The sequence below is a fragment of the Heptranchias perlo genome, chromosome 8, assembly GCF_035084215.1.
Source record: "Heptranchias perlo isolate sHepPer1 chromosome 8, sHepPer1.hap1, whole genome shotgun sequence".
Taxonomy (NCBI): domain Eukaryota; kingdom Metazoa; phylum Chordata; class Chondrichthyes; order Hexanchiformes; family Hexanchidae; genus Heptranchias; species Heptranchias perlo.
The window spans coordinates 23040137-23054724 of NC_090332.1; the positions used below are offsets into that span (position 1 = coordinate 23040137).

Below are 14588 nucleotides of genomic sequence, written 5' to 3' on the forward strand. Positions count from 1 at the left end.
CTTACTCCCAACTTCCTAATTTTTAAAACTTGTGACATCCCAGGCATTTGAACAACTTAGTTCAGTTTTATCAATTCCCATCCTAATCTTAAACTTCAACTGAGTAGCTCTTCACTCCACCACCACTACTACCTTGCCCACCCTCTCCCCAAAATAGTGGAGGTCTTCAGATTTACACCTTGCTGACAAACACTTCTCAATCTTAAAGTATTAGTTTTTATTTATATTGACCAGCCATATATGTCACTAAAATTATAATGCAGCTAATGGAAAATTTATCTTGGGACGTGGGCAAGTGACAAGGCCATATTTGTTGCCACACCCCAGTTGCCCAAGGTGATGGTGAGCCTTCTCCTTAGGCCACCCTAATTGTGGTAAGTGTCCCACAATAATATGTAGGAAATTGCAGGAGCTTGACCCTGCAACAATAAAGGTTGGTGTGCAGCTTGGAAGCGCAGTTGTGGGAGGGGACAGATAGAGTCCCGAGGCAGGGGCACCAATCAAACAAACCACCATTAGATGGTGAAAAGGCTACAAGATGAGCCACTTATGCAGAGTACTCAGCTGCTGCCCCAACCAGAGTGTTAATATGGCTGGTCCAGTTAAGCTTCTGGTCAACGGTGACCCCAGCATGTTGATGTTGGGGGACTGAGTGACATTAGTGTACACTGAATGGCATAGGGAGATGGCTTAGGTGTATCTAGCATTTACGTGACTCACATTATCCACCACTTGTCAGCTCAAGCCTATCTGTTAGGCAGGTCCTGCTGTACCCTGCCCTGTTTCATTATCAGAGGGGAATGAAGGCACAGTCCATTTATCAGATCATTTAAAAAAAAATTGAGCCTAAACTTTAGACTACAGCTGCAGGGAATCCTGTGGTTCCTGGCTGACTTTTTAAAAAAAAACTTAATTCATAGTAACCCTGCAAAATCCCCTATTGCAGTAATACTACTCAGATAGCAGAAGTTTTACTGCAAATGAGACACTAAAATAGACACTGTAAATTCCAAAATTTATAAAGTTTTAGAAAACATTCCTGCTCATTCATTTTTCATCCTTACTCTTTTATGAGTTACTATTTTAGTTTTCTAACTTTTTAAAATAAAGTCTAGATTAGATTCTCATATTCCATATAACCTTTTTTATATTCAGCTTCCTTGCTGGCCTAGTGGATAAAGGCACATGTATTGCCCTAATTCAGAGGTACTACAATTGGTGTCTCGCTCCGAAGTTCAGTAGGAGAAACAGTGATGGTTCCCATTCCTGATCACTATCTCATGACACCTGCTGGAAAGTGTGGACATCAAGTGACAAGATTAGGCGAGGTTAGGCTATGATACAATCCATGCTTGAATAGCTCAGGGCAACTCATACAAGAATAGCCATTTGGGCAATGTATTGGAAGGCTGCTATTCACAGACCCACAATCCAACAAAAGCCAGCACCTGCAGGGAGAGGAGAAAAATCAGCATGTGGGAAAAACCATAATGGTTTGAGCCTAGCTGCCACTGAACTAGGAGGATTCCATGTAAAATTAATTTGTGCAGTTTGTGCTAGGTGCACAGCCACTGCAGAAAAGCTTCTTATAAATTGGTACTTAGAGGCCATAAGGATGGCTAGTTTAGGAAATAGAGAAAAAAAATCATACTGGCTTGAGAGGTGTTAGGAGATAGTTTCAGGCACATTATGGGGAGCTGTAATCTGCATCTATCTTTACTTTCCTGCTCTTATGAGTAAAGAAATACAACTTTTATAATAAAACACCCTGTTCATTTTTGTGGTCACTTTCTAAGTCCCATCTTGTCCAAATGTTGATATTAAAATATCTACTAAATCTGCCCTCTTGATTCAACACAGAACTCAATGAAAATAGTCTCTCCCCTCAGGAATATACATACCTTGCATGCACTCCAGATTTGTGTGGGCTTTTGGCAAGTGACAAGAATTTTGAAACCCGCTTTAATCCCTCAACTGGTTTTTCTTTTAATCTATTTAATTTTGTTAACCACAGTTTTAGTCTGGAATGAAAAGAATGCAATAAAGGAACATATGAGACAACCACGCCTGCTTTTTAAAATGCAGGCCTGAAGACAATTCAGTGTGAATTCCAGGATACTGATCTAATATTACAACCTCTATTACTCAACCTGACCAGGGTCAGCAGCACATGTACCAGAGTTCAAAAAATAGTCAATCTGTTTATACTTACTTTAGAATTTTCAGTACTAATCCTAATCAGATATTCATCCAACTCAAAATTAAGCATAATTGTTTTTGACAAGAGTCTGTCTACCTATTCACTATTCTTTTGGGGGTGGGGTGAGGGGGCGGGGGGAAAGAGAGAGAGAGGGGAAAGTTAAATTCTAAATTTTTTTCCTTTATGTTTGCCAGCTTTGTATACACCACCCAGTCAGTTGTCAAGATTAAATAACTTGCTTATATCTACCTCATTCATGCATCATTTTAAAGATCTAGATCATATCCCTTTTTAATTTTTCTCTTCCGAAAGCTAAATTATGAGAGGCTCATAGAATTTTCTCCAATACATTAATGTCTTTTTGATAATACAGTATCCAACAATGCATATAATATTCAAATGAGATCTTACCAATGAAAAACATGGTTAGAACAGTTTATGTTGCCTTAAATTTCCCTGAGTCACATACAACTACTTGATTAACCTCGTCGACGACAGCCTTATGTCGACTGGATACTTTCTGAATGGTTAATCACACCTAAATCTTCTTTCGTTGCCCACCTACTATGTATTGTACATAAATATAAGCATTATCTTACATTCATTTACATAATGTTCCAACTGCTAATTAGCTAGCCACTTAATTTGTGCCAGTCTCTCTCATATCAATCTCCTATATTTTTGTTACCTGGCCAGATAGCTCAGCAGCAGTGAAATTTATTAATGGAAATGCTGCCCTCCCCCACAATACTTGTGACTAGCAATTCATGGAACACGTGACTGCCCATCACACACACCCTCATCAATCATGAAGACATTTCCCCCCCCACGTAATCACGGTTACAAAGTTAGCGTGAATGGGAAATAGCGGTAGAAAATTTGGATTCAATTTGACCATGACTAGGGTATTTCTCAGTGTGTACAGAACACAAGTGAATTTTAATGTTCACGATATGTCATGGGGTGTACGAGTATCCGCTTCTACTTGCTGGATTTTATTATCTCTTTGGTGGGGGGGGGGAAAAGAGTAATGTGTGAATTTTGTTCAGCTATTGTTTTGGAACATAAACGAACTGGTAACATCAGGTTGGATATTTTCTCACCCAAGTATTAATCAATCTCTCAATCTCTCTCTCTCTCTCACACACACACACACACCTTTTATATATGTTACAATGCTATCCTGGTTTTGAGCCTGTTATGTTTTTAACACCCAGGTCCCTAAATATGCTCAGCAGGTGATAGGACAAAACGGTAATTATTATACACCAATCAGGAAAACCTGTATTCATCTGATAAAAAAGATAGTCACTAGTATTTACCTCAGCAGGGTTTTAAAGCACAGTTTAACCAAAAATAAGGTAGTTTATGTATTAAGAATTGATATTTGATTCAGTTATATGCTCAGGGCAAGTGTGAAAAGTGCCATGTGATCAGTTTAACTGAAACTAGTGCCAAGATAAAATTAGCATCTGCTTCACTCCAACACAACCTTGCAAGTATAAAGCCATCTACACAGTATAAATCAGATTCTTAGTAGGAAGTTTACTCCTGTTTGTAAAAGAAAATCTTATCAATAGCATTGGTCGGTGTATTTTTTTTTAAATCAATCTAATGCAAGACAAAGCAACACAAGCAGGAAGAGAACAAAGTGGTTTTAACATCGATCGGGTTGGGGAAACTTATCATCCATATCCAGTGTCTCATGGGTAATTTTACATTTCTGCTGTAGAATATTTAAAGACTGCTACCTAATTGTCTAAAATCTACTTGAAGTTGGATAGCTGCTCGCTTCCTCTCTGGTGTAATGTGCATATTTAAGCAATACTTAATACTCAAATTAGTCAGATTTAAACTTCCTCCTGCTTTGTTAGTGGCTTTCAGCCCCAGAAGCTAGGCTTCTGCATTTTTTGCATAACACTATGAAAAAAACATACCAATATATAAATTGCAATGTTAGCAGTTTTTTCCCCCTATAAAAAGACACTATATAGGTTTCCACCTCTTTTTGAAACCATCCATCTGCTACATCGTTCAATTTCAGACACAGATGCACAGCTTTCCTCAGTTCCTCTCATTTCTCATTGCAGCTTTGAAAATATGCCACAGCTAAGTCACATTTTAGAGAGGGAAAAAAAACACTGAAAACATTCACTAAATGTTAAACTAAAATTGCAGATGTCTAAAGTGGTGTTACTTAACCTAAAAATTCCCCGTTAAATAGCAAGGTACAGAAAGCGCTAAGTCAAGTGCTGAATGTATAGAAAATGGAAAAGCTATTGTAATGTAACATGCTTTTAGTTTGTTTGCAAGACCAGATGCAAAAAGAGTGGTTTTGGTTTGGCAGACAAGTGCAGTACTGTGTATTGCAGTCAAGGAGCATGATCTGTCATATGCACAGTGGTTCAATTATGGCTTATAAACTGCTTGTGACTTCCATATAAAGACTATATCGTCATTAAATGAGAGAACAGCAATGTTTATCAAGCCTAGGAAAGAAGAAAATAGCTGATCAAGCACTGGCAGAGAACATGCTGATGCAAAAGACAGGGCTTGGTTGACTGATCCTTTGAGTTAGCTTGTGGAACAAGTTTAGGGTGGAGTTTTGATTTCAGAGCTCCCTATTATAGCAGGTTATTCAAGTTCACAGTACAGTACATAATAACGCTGGGCTCACTGTTTGGTAGAAGAATGGTGGTAGATCAATGTCGATGGTTGAGATACAACAATATACTAAATGACCAGTAAGCTACAGTATTTCAAAAACACAATATGCAAAAAGTATTAGCATTATAAAGCAACTTCTGTAAGCTAATAGCCTTGTAGTGTCAGCCTTAGCTTCATGGTAGCACTCTCATCTCTGAGTCAGGAAGTTAGGGTTAGGAAGTTGTGGGTTCAAGCCCCACTCGAGGTTTCAGCATATATTCTAGGCTGAGTGAGTGCTACATTATCAGAGGTGCCATCTTTCAGATGAGACATTAAACAGAGGCCTCATCTGTCCTCCCAGGTGGATCTAAAAGATTTTATGGCCTTATTTGAAGGGGAGCAGGGGAGTTTTTCCAGTGTCCTGGCCAACATTTAGCCCTCAGCCACCATCATTAAAAAAAAATTATCTGGACAATTATCTCAGCTATTTGTAGGAGCTTGTTGTTGCGTTTGCCTATGTTACAACAGTGACCAATCAAAACTATTTCATTAGCCGTGAAGCGCTTTGGGATGTCCCGAGGGCATGAAGTGTGCTATATAAATGCAAGTTCTTTCCTTTAAAAATACAAATCGAAAGATGTTTCATTTAGGGCCTGACCTAAAAGGTCTTGTGACAGGGGTGGTGTCCCGAGAAGATGCATGACTAAAATTCTAAACATTTTTTTTAAAAAAGGAAAGTGAAATTAATATGGCCTGGAAAGTCTAGAGGTTATTAATAAAAATGGGTGCAGAATTTATTCCACTTATGAGGAAGAATTGAATTCAGAGCAATCAAGACCAGTTGAGATTTTCCTGAAACAGAATTAAAAGATCATGTGACAGGATGGCCCAGCAAGCAGGCAGCCTGAAGTAGCAGCTCTGGGACCAGATTATTTTTGAAGTAACACTCACAGAGCCAGGAGAGAGAACATGATGCAAGGCACAGTTTAATCTAATCATGCTGACCAAGCGAGTACAAAAAGGATTGGACTTCCTCACCTCTAAAATTAAAAAAGGGACCCTTCCCCCATTGCTACCTGACCTAGCTAGGCACTCAGCCTCTGCATCTCAACAATCACATGGATCACCTCAGCCAACCCTCTACCCAGTTCCACCAGACAGAGGGCAGTATTTGCCCCAATGGTGACGTATCATTGCTACCAGCAAGGATCATGCCTGTGGACAACTTGCAGGCCCTAGCAGCTCCCTGCTCCAACCCACCAATTACTGAAGGAATGCTGCCTCCCACTCCTGGTCCATTGGTCTCCTTGTTGAGCACTTTAAACAAAAGGTGCTCAAAATTCTGCTGGCTGACTCAGTGTTAAAGCAAACAGCTGATCTGACAATCAGTGAAGAGCAGGCACTAAATTTCAACACTGAACTGCTTCCCAATACTGGCCCAGACTCACAGTGAGTCCTGCAAACAAACAGGACTCAAACGTTAGAAAGTCCAGCTGCCAGATTCAGCACTGAAGAAAACAACTGATCTGCCAGTTGGAGAAGGCGCAGAGGACTTACAGAGAGGACTAGTGGGGTTGCACATGGCAGGTTTGAAGCCTGCAGCCTTCCTCACTTCTTCCCCAGTGGAAAGATTAGAGGAGCTGCAGAGCCCGTTCTTAGGTCAACTTTCCTTTTTGAGTCAAGCTCTGAAATTATAAGTGCCTCTACTACACCCCCTCTTCTGAAGATCATCCAGTCTTGCAATTCCTCCACCACGAGGCAGCACTTTCAGCATGATTCCATGCTGTTTGGCCACTTAGTATAATAGCTGCCCATTGTTTCTGGCCGCGCTGCTTATATCACCTTCGCTGTGTATGCTCGGCACATGGATTTGCCATCTCAGGGCATTCAGGCTCCCCACATGCAGATCCCAGAAGGCATCAGAGTATCGATGGTCCCCAGAAGGAAGCAGGACGCATGACCTCCAAAAAGAATGACACCACAGAGAAGAGACCCAATAAAAGGTTAGTAACAACATATTTCACTACAATGGTGAGCTCCAGAATCTTTAATCCTAATATATAGAAATAGTACACAAGTGCTTTGAGTCACCTGGTACTGCCAATCTACATTTAATCCACACAGACATGAGAAGCTAGGACAGACTAGACCCCAATCAGAGAACAGCCTCAAATGACAAAAAGCCTATTCATGAAATCTCAAAAGCTCAATGAGAATTTTACAACCACAGGTCGAAAAGCGCTGCATGGAACACTACATAAAAGAATTCGAGATCCATGTTGACAAGAACAAAACAGTCATAACAGAGCTAAATGCTCAGATAACCAATCTGCGTAAGCAGATCAGGAAACATTCACCAAATGGACGACCTTGATGACGGGTCAACACAATATCAGAGTCTTCAGAATTTCAGAAAGCCTTGAAAAGGCAGATCAATTCCCTTTATCCAGAGTGCCCTCAGGTATCTCCTAGAACTAGATTCCAAGACGGACCCAGCACTGGACAGGACTCACTCGTATAGGAACATAGGAACAGGAGTAGGCCATTCAGCACCTCGAACCTGTTCAGTCATTCAATTAGATCATGGCTGATCTGTATCTTAACTTCATCTAACTGCCTTGGTTCCGTAAACCTTAATATCCTTGCCTAACAAAAATCTATCAATCTTAGTTTTGAAATTTTCAATTGACCTAGCGTCAACAACTTTTTGGGGGAAAGAATGTTCCAGATTTCCACTGCCCTTTGTGTGAAGAAGTGCTTCCTGACATCACCGCTGAACAGCCTAGCTCTATTTTATGGGTTATGCCTCCTTGTTCTGGACTCCCCCACCAGAGGATATAGTTTCTCTCTATCTACCCTATCAATTCCTTTAATTATCTTAAACACCTCAATTAGATCACCCCTTAATCTTCTATACTCAAGGGAATACAAGCCTAGTCTATGCAACCTGTCCTCATAATTTAACCATGTTAGTCCAGGTATTATTCTGGCGAATCTGCACTGCACCCCCTCCAAGACCAATATATCCTTCCTGAACTGAACACAGTACTTTAAATGAGGTCTAACCAGACTTTTATATAACTGCAATATAACTTCCACCCCTTTGCATTCCAGCCCCCTTGAGATAAATGCTAATATTCCATTAGCCTTTTAAATTATTTTTTGTATCTGTCCACTAGCTTTTAGTGATTTCTGTGAGGAGAGACTGGACAAACAGACTCGCTTCATTAGAAAAGAGAAGTTTAAGAGGTGATTTGATAACGATGTTTAAAGTTATGAAGGGTTGTGATGAGGTAAAAATTAGCACGCCAGTTAGCGGTGGAGGGAGTGGATGTTTAAGCTGGTGGATGGGGCCTTGTAGGTGGTGGAGTGGTTTTGGGGGAGTCAAGAGGTGTGCCACTCACCGCAGAAGACCCAGCCTCTGACCTGCTCTAGTAGCCACAGGGTCGATGAGGGTAGCGCATTTGATGTGGTCTACATGGACTTTAGCAAGGCTTTTGACAAGGTCCCACATGGCAGACTGGTCAGAAAAGTAAAAGCCCATGGGATCCAAGGGAAAATGGCAAGTTGGATCCAAAATTGGCTCAGTGACAGGAAGCAAAAGGTAATGGTTGATGGGTGTTTTTGTGACTGGAAGGCTGTTTCCATTGGGGTTTCGCAGGGCTCGGTACTAGGTCCCTTGCTTTTTGTGGTACATATCGATGATTTAGACTTAAATGTAGGGAGCAGGATTAAGAAGTTTGCAGATGATACAAAAATTGGCAGTGTGGTTGATAGTGAGGAAGAAAGCTGTAAACTGCAGGAAGATATCAATGGACTGGTCAGGTGGGCAGAAAAGTGGCAAATGGAATTCAGTCTGGAGAAGTGTGAGGTAATGCATTTGGGGAGGGCAAACAAGGCAAGGGAATACACAATAAATGGTAGGATACTGAGAAGTGTAGAAGAAGAGGGATTTTGGAGTGCATGTCCTGAAGGTAGCAGGACAGGTAGATAAGGTGGTTATTAGCCGAGGCATAGACCAAAAGAGCAGGGAGGTTATGCTAGAACTGTATAAAACACCAGTTAGGCCACAGCTAGAGTACTGCGTACAGTTCTGGTCACCACATTACAGTAAAGATGTGATTGCACTAGAGAGGGCACAGAGGAGATTTACAAGGATGTTGCCAGGACTGGAGAATTTTAGCTATGAGGAAAGATTGGATAGGCTGGGGTTGTTTTCTTTGCAACAGAGGAGGCTGAGGAGAGATTTAATTGAGGTATATAAAATTATAAGGGGCCTAGATAAAGTGGATAGGAAGGACCTATTTCCCTTTGCTGAGAGGTCAATAACCAGGGGGCATAGATTTAAAGTAATTGGTAGAAGGATTAGAGGGGAGTTGAGGAGAACTTTTTTCACCCAGAGGGTGGTGGGGGATCTGGAACTCCGTGCCTGAAAGTGTGGTAGAGGCAGAAACCCTTAACTTATTTAAAAAGTACTTGGATATGCACTTGATGTGCCATAACCTACAAGGCTACAGACCAAGAGCTGGAAAGTGGGATTAGGCTGGATAGCTTCTTCTCAGCCAGCATGGACATGATGGGCTGAATGGCCCCTTCTCCACCATAAATTTTTATGATTTTATGTGGTGGTTCCGGTTCAATTTCTGGTCAATGGTGTCCCCCAAGCTGTTGATGGTGGGGGATTTGGTGATGGTAATGCAATTGAATGTCACGGGGAGGTGGCTAGGCTCTCTATTGTTGGAGATGGCATTGCCTGGCACTCATGAGGCACGGATGTTACATGCCACTTATCAGCCCAAGTCTGGATGTTGTCCAGGTCTTGCTGCATGTGGACATGTACTGATTCAATCTTCCTCTGCGGTTGAACCAGAGGCAAGGGGAGAGGGAGAAAGAGTCCACTGTCGGGTTACAGTATGTTTGTGATATGTTTGCTGTGTGTGGAAAGCTGCAGCGCTGGGTGAGATAGATTGTAATCACATAGGTGGGGAATCCAATGGCACTTGGATCCTATTGAGATGGTTATGCTCAGTGGGGGTGGGGGGGATTGTGTTTCCTTTTCTTTGGTGGAGTTTCTGCTCAGTGAAAGGGGGAGGTTGCATTTGGGTCCTTAGTTGTTTTCTATAATTTCTGATCAGCAGGGAAGAGGTGAATGCAAGTGCAGATTGAGTAATATTTGCTGTCTAACCGACTTCTGCTTTAAATGAGCAGCAGTTTGAAGTCTTTGTTGTTCCTCCCCATAATTCTGTTCAGTGAGGGGGTTGGTGGGGTGGGATTGTTTAATTATTCATTACTGATGCATTCTTAGAGGCCGGTCCATTTCTGCGTGAAGGTGTGTGGGCATATTACCGCGGTTTTTGTCTATCGGTATATCGCCCGAGTATTTCTGCTCGTTCAGCACATCGTGGTATTTCTTGTGGTTTTAAACTGTTCAACTCCAGGTGCACCTCGAAGGTCGTTTGCCATCTGCTAAGCTTTTTGTGCACACATATTTTCTCACTTCTGCTTCTTAGTGAGATTGCTTGATTTTCAGTCAAGATTTTAAGAGGCTCACAGGATTCCTCCTCCTGATCCCTATCCAATGATCCTTGCTGTAAAGTGTACACATAGCCTTCAGACAATTGCCCATGATCAAGCAGCCTTTCCAGGTGCGCACATGACGACTGGCTATTTGAGTAAGGCACCAGATGGCTGCCAGTAATTGTGTACCCAAACACTAGTCATTGTCTTTAGGAAGAGGATAAAATTGGAGAAAAGAATCCTATAAAGCAGTAAAAGGTGAAAGACTAAATTTCATGTGCTTCACTGTATATACTGTAAACCACCTTTACTGCTCAGATGCAATTCTTACTCAAAATTTAACTGCACTGTCAGAGTTGCTTCGCAATCCTTTGTATTTTAGAGAAAAAAAGTCTTCTAGTATTCTTAGGAAACAAATGCACTAACATTTAATAAGCACTACCAAACAGAATACTGTGGCATAAAATCTGCAATGCTGCTTTTTTGGTGAGCTATTCCAACTAAAATGTTGAACATTCGTGCTACATTAAGTGGCAGGCAATAACTTTCTTCAGCAAAAGAGAGCGCCTAATCACTCCCCTTGAAATTCAATGGCATTACTATTGGCAAAAGAACCAGAGGGCAGATGAGAATTTTTTTTTAAACGCAGCAAGTTTTTATGCTCTGGAATGCACTGCCTGAAAGGGTGGTCAAATGTAAGGAATCTTACAACACCAGGTTATAGTCCAACAGTTTTATTTGAAAATCACAAGCTTTCGGAGATTATCTCCTTCGTCAGGTGAGCGAGTGAATGAGAGGTTCTCAAATCGCATATCTTATATTAGGCTGGGAATCAAAGGTGTCGTTGGTGTTCAGACAGGTTAGCCACGGAAAACAGTATGTTCCAGTATACTGAATACACAAGGGTCAAATTACACAGACAGAGAAAGAGACCCGAAAGGCAGAGAGAAAGCAAGAAAGAAAGAAAAGAAAGAAGAGAAAAGAAAGAAAAAAGAAAAGAAAGAAAAGAAAGAAGAGAGAGAATGTCCCGTTGTATTAAAAACAGATAACTTTTTTTTTCCCGCTGGTGGGGTTACGTGTAGTGTGACATGAACCCAAGATCCCGGTTGAGGCCGTCCTCATGGGTGCGGAACTTGGCTATCAATTTCTGCTCGGCGATTTTGCGTTGTCGTGTCTCTCGAAGGCCGCCTTGGAGAATGCTGACCTGAAGATCGGTGGCTGAATGTCCTTGACTGCTAAAGTGTTCCCCGACTGGGAGGGAACATGAAAGGGTGGTGGAAGCAGATTCAATAGTAGCTTTCAAAAGAGCATTGGATAAATGCTTCAAAAGGAAAAATTGGTAGGGCTATGGGGAAAGAGCAGGGAAACGGCACAGGCATGATAGGCCGAATGGCCTCCTTGTGTGCTGTGTGATTCTATGATTACCATCGTTGCATCTCCCACCAACAATCTGGGGGTCATTATTGACCAGAAACTGAACTGGACCAGTCACATAAATGCTGTGGCTACTACGGCAGGTCATACGCCGAATATTCTGTGGCAAGTGGCTCACCTCCTGACTTTGTTTGGCTGGAGATAGTTATAGCTCATCCAAAACTGGATGTTGGACAAGCAGTCTGACAGCACAGAGGGAGCGGAGGGGTCTCGAGGTCGAGCTGGGTGTAATTGGCACACTTGTGGAAGTGAATCCCATGTCTGCAGATGATGTCGTTAAGGGGCAGCAAGTAGATGAGGAAGAGGAAGGGGCCAAAGATGGATCCTTGGGAGACTCAAGGTGATGATATGGGAGTGGGAAGAGTAAACATTGCTAGAGATGCTTTGGCTACGATCAGATAATTGATTGGAACCAAGCATGTCCTCAAGTGGTTAAACTACATACACTGAAGTACTGAAACACTTTTGAATTAATCCTTCTAGCACACAAACTCATACATAAAAGGAACATTTACGTTTACCTAATCATTTTCTCTGAAATGTTATACTGTTGGCCTTTTCTATTATTTTGAACAGTCACACACGTCCTGTTTGACCAATTAAATCTTCAATGATTTACTGCTCAAGACTAGCTTTTTGGCCATTAATGTTAGAAGTTTTCTATAATTAAGTCACTAAATGACAATGGAAGCCTGAATAGTAGTCACCTTTGGACCTAACTGTACTAAATAAAATGCCAATCGAACTTCTATGAAGAATAATTAATGCCACAGATCTCTCACACTGAAACATCATTGCATTCCTCCGTCAGCTAGGATATTGAGACCGTCCTGCAGGCATCATCATTCAATGGTTGGCAGACAGGAAGCATATTTTTGCTGAATGGGGCTGATACTGTCCTTTTCTCATCACTACACTACTGGGCAGAGCTCCATCTAGCAGCCTGACAAAGAACTACTAAAACCTGTCCAATGACAAGTTTCTTTAAATATGCATGAAGGCTGCAAGAGAAGAGAGAGGAGAGAGAAGAGAGGAAAGAACATAGGAATAGGAGTAGCCTTTCAGCCTCATGCCTGTTCCGCCATTCAACGAGATCATGGTTGATCTATATCCTAACTCCATTTACCCGCCTTGGCTCCATATCCCTTAATCCCCTTGGCTAGCAAAAATCTATCAATCTCAGATTTAAAATTATTAATTGAGCTAGCATCTACTGCTTCTTGAGGGAGTGTTCCACACTTCCACCATCCTTTGCGTGGAGAAGTGTTTCCTAACTTCTCTCCTGAATGGCCTGGCTCTGATTTTAAGGTTATGCCCCTTGTCCTAGACTTTCCCCCATCCCACGATAGCAGAAAAAGTTTCACTCCATTTACCCTCTCAGTTACTTTCAAAATCCTAAAAACCTCAATCATATCACCTCTTAACCTTCTATATTCCAGGGAATACAAGCAAACTTGGATATATGGATGGAGAGAGAGGACAAAAGGAGGGATAAAGAGACACACGGGCACACGCGCAGGCAGACACGCGCACACACGTCTAGTAGTCAGGTCGCAGTCACAAGCTGCCATGATCATGTGAAGCACAGAAAGAGATTGTGGCGTTAAATGCACAGAACATCACAACTGCCAATGGGATCTGATGCAGCTGTTGCTGCCAAGCCAGGATCAGAGGTGAAGTGCTGATACTGAGATGGCAGAGTCATGCATACATGGAGCAAATGGGAAGAGTTGTGTGTGCGGGTGGTTGCACAAACATCAGGAGGTCCAGAAAAGATGCAGTCCAGTTGATGGACTAGAGCTCTAGAAATGAAGCAGGAGGCAAAAGAGGCCTGAGAGGGGAAGCCTGTGCCTGTTAAAGTTGTTGAGGTATTAGAAGATGGAATGGGCTTTTTTGTGATTTATTTTTTTTAAAAACAATAATTCAATTTTTCATGTATTGTTATAAAATTAATTTTGGGAGAAATATAGTGTGAAACCAAATTTGGCTGCTGAAGGGGTTTTTTGAAAAATAGTACAAGCATTTTTTGATTGGTTTCTTTATCGTGAATGTGAAATTTGAGCCGATCAGCATGCTCTGCCACATACTAGGACCAGAGTGTTTAACTTTATAAATTGTGATAACATTTTACTTAGAGGTGTATAGGTAGATTGGGGGGGGGGGTGGGGGGGTGGTAACCATCTTGGCTGCTTTAGAGAATATTCAATGGAAATAAATATGAGCAAAATTAGAAATCTTGTGCATAACACTTTGGACAAATGGGCACTGCTGGCACAAAGATTATTGAATAGATATATAAGCACATAATCCGGGCTAATACTTCCATGCAGTACTGAAGGAGTGCTGCACTGTCGGGAGGTGCCGTCTTTCGGATGAGGCGTTAAACCAGGTGGCCCCTCAGGTGGACGTAAGAGATCCCATGGCACTATTCGAAGAGCAGGAAGTTCTCCCTGGTGTCCTGGCCAACATTTATCCCTTAACCAACATTAATAAAATGGATTATCTGGTCATTTCCCTCAATGCTGTTCGTGGGACTTTGTTTTGTGAAAATTGGCTGCCGCTTTTCCCTACATTAAAGCAGTGACTGCACTTTAAAAGTAATGCATTGACTGTAAAGCGTTTTGGGGCATCCTGAGGTTGTGAAAGGCACTACATAAATGCAAGTTTGTTTGTTCCTGACTGCCAGTTCACAGCAGGTTGTGCTTAGGCCAAGAGGGACAAATTAGGGGAAAACAATTAGAGGTAGCATACCCTCAAGTTATAAACAAAAAATTAAACCTGATTCAAATAT

At 41.7% G+C, this 14588-nt stretch overlaps 1 protein-coding gene across 2 annotated transcripts in view; it reads right to left on the reverse strand.

Moving 5' to 3' along the window:
- Positions 1-14588, reverse strand: part of pigf (phosphatidylinositol glycan anchor biosynthesis, class F) — a 34416-nt gene that overhangs the window by 1747 nt on the left and 18081 nt on the right. The window lies entirely within an intron of this gene.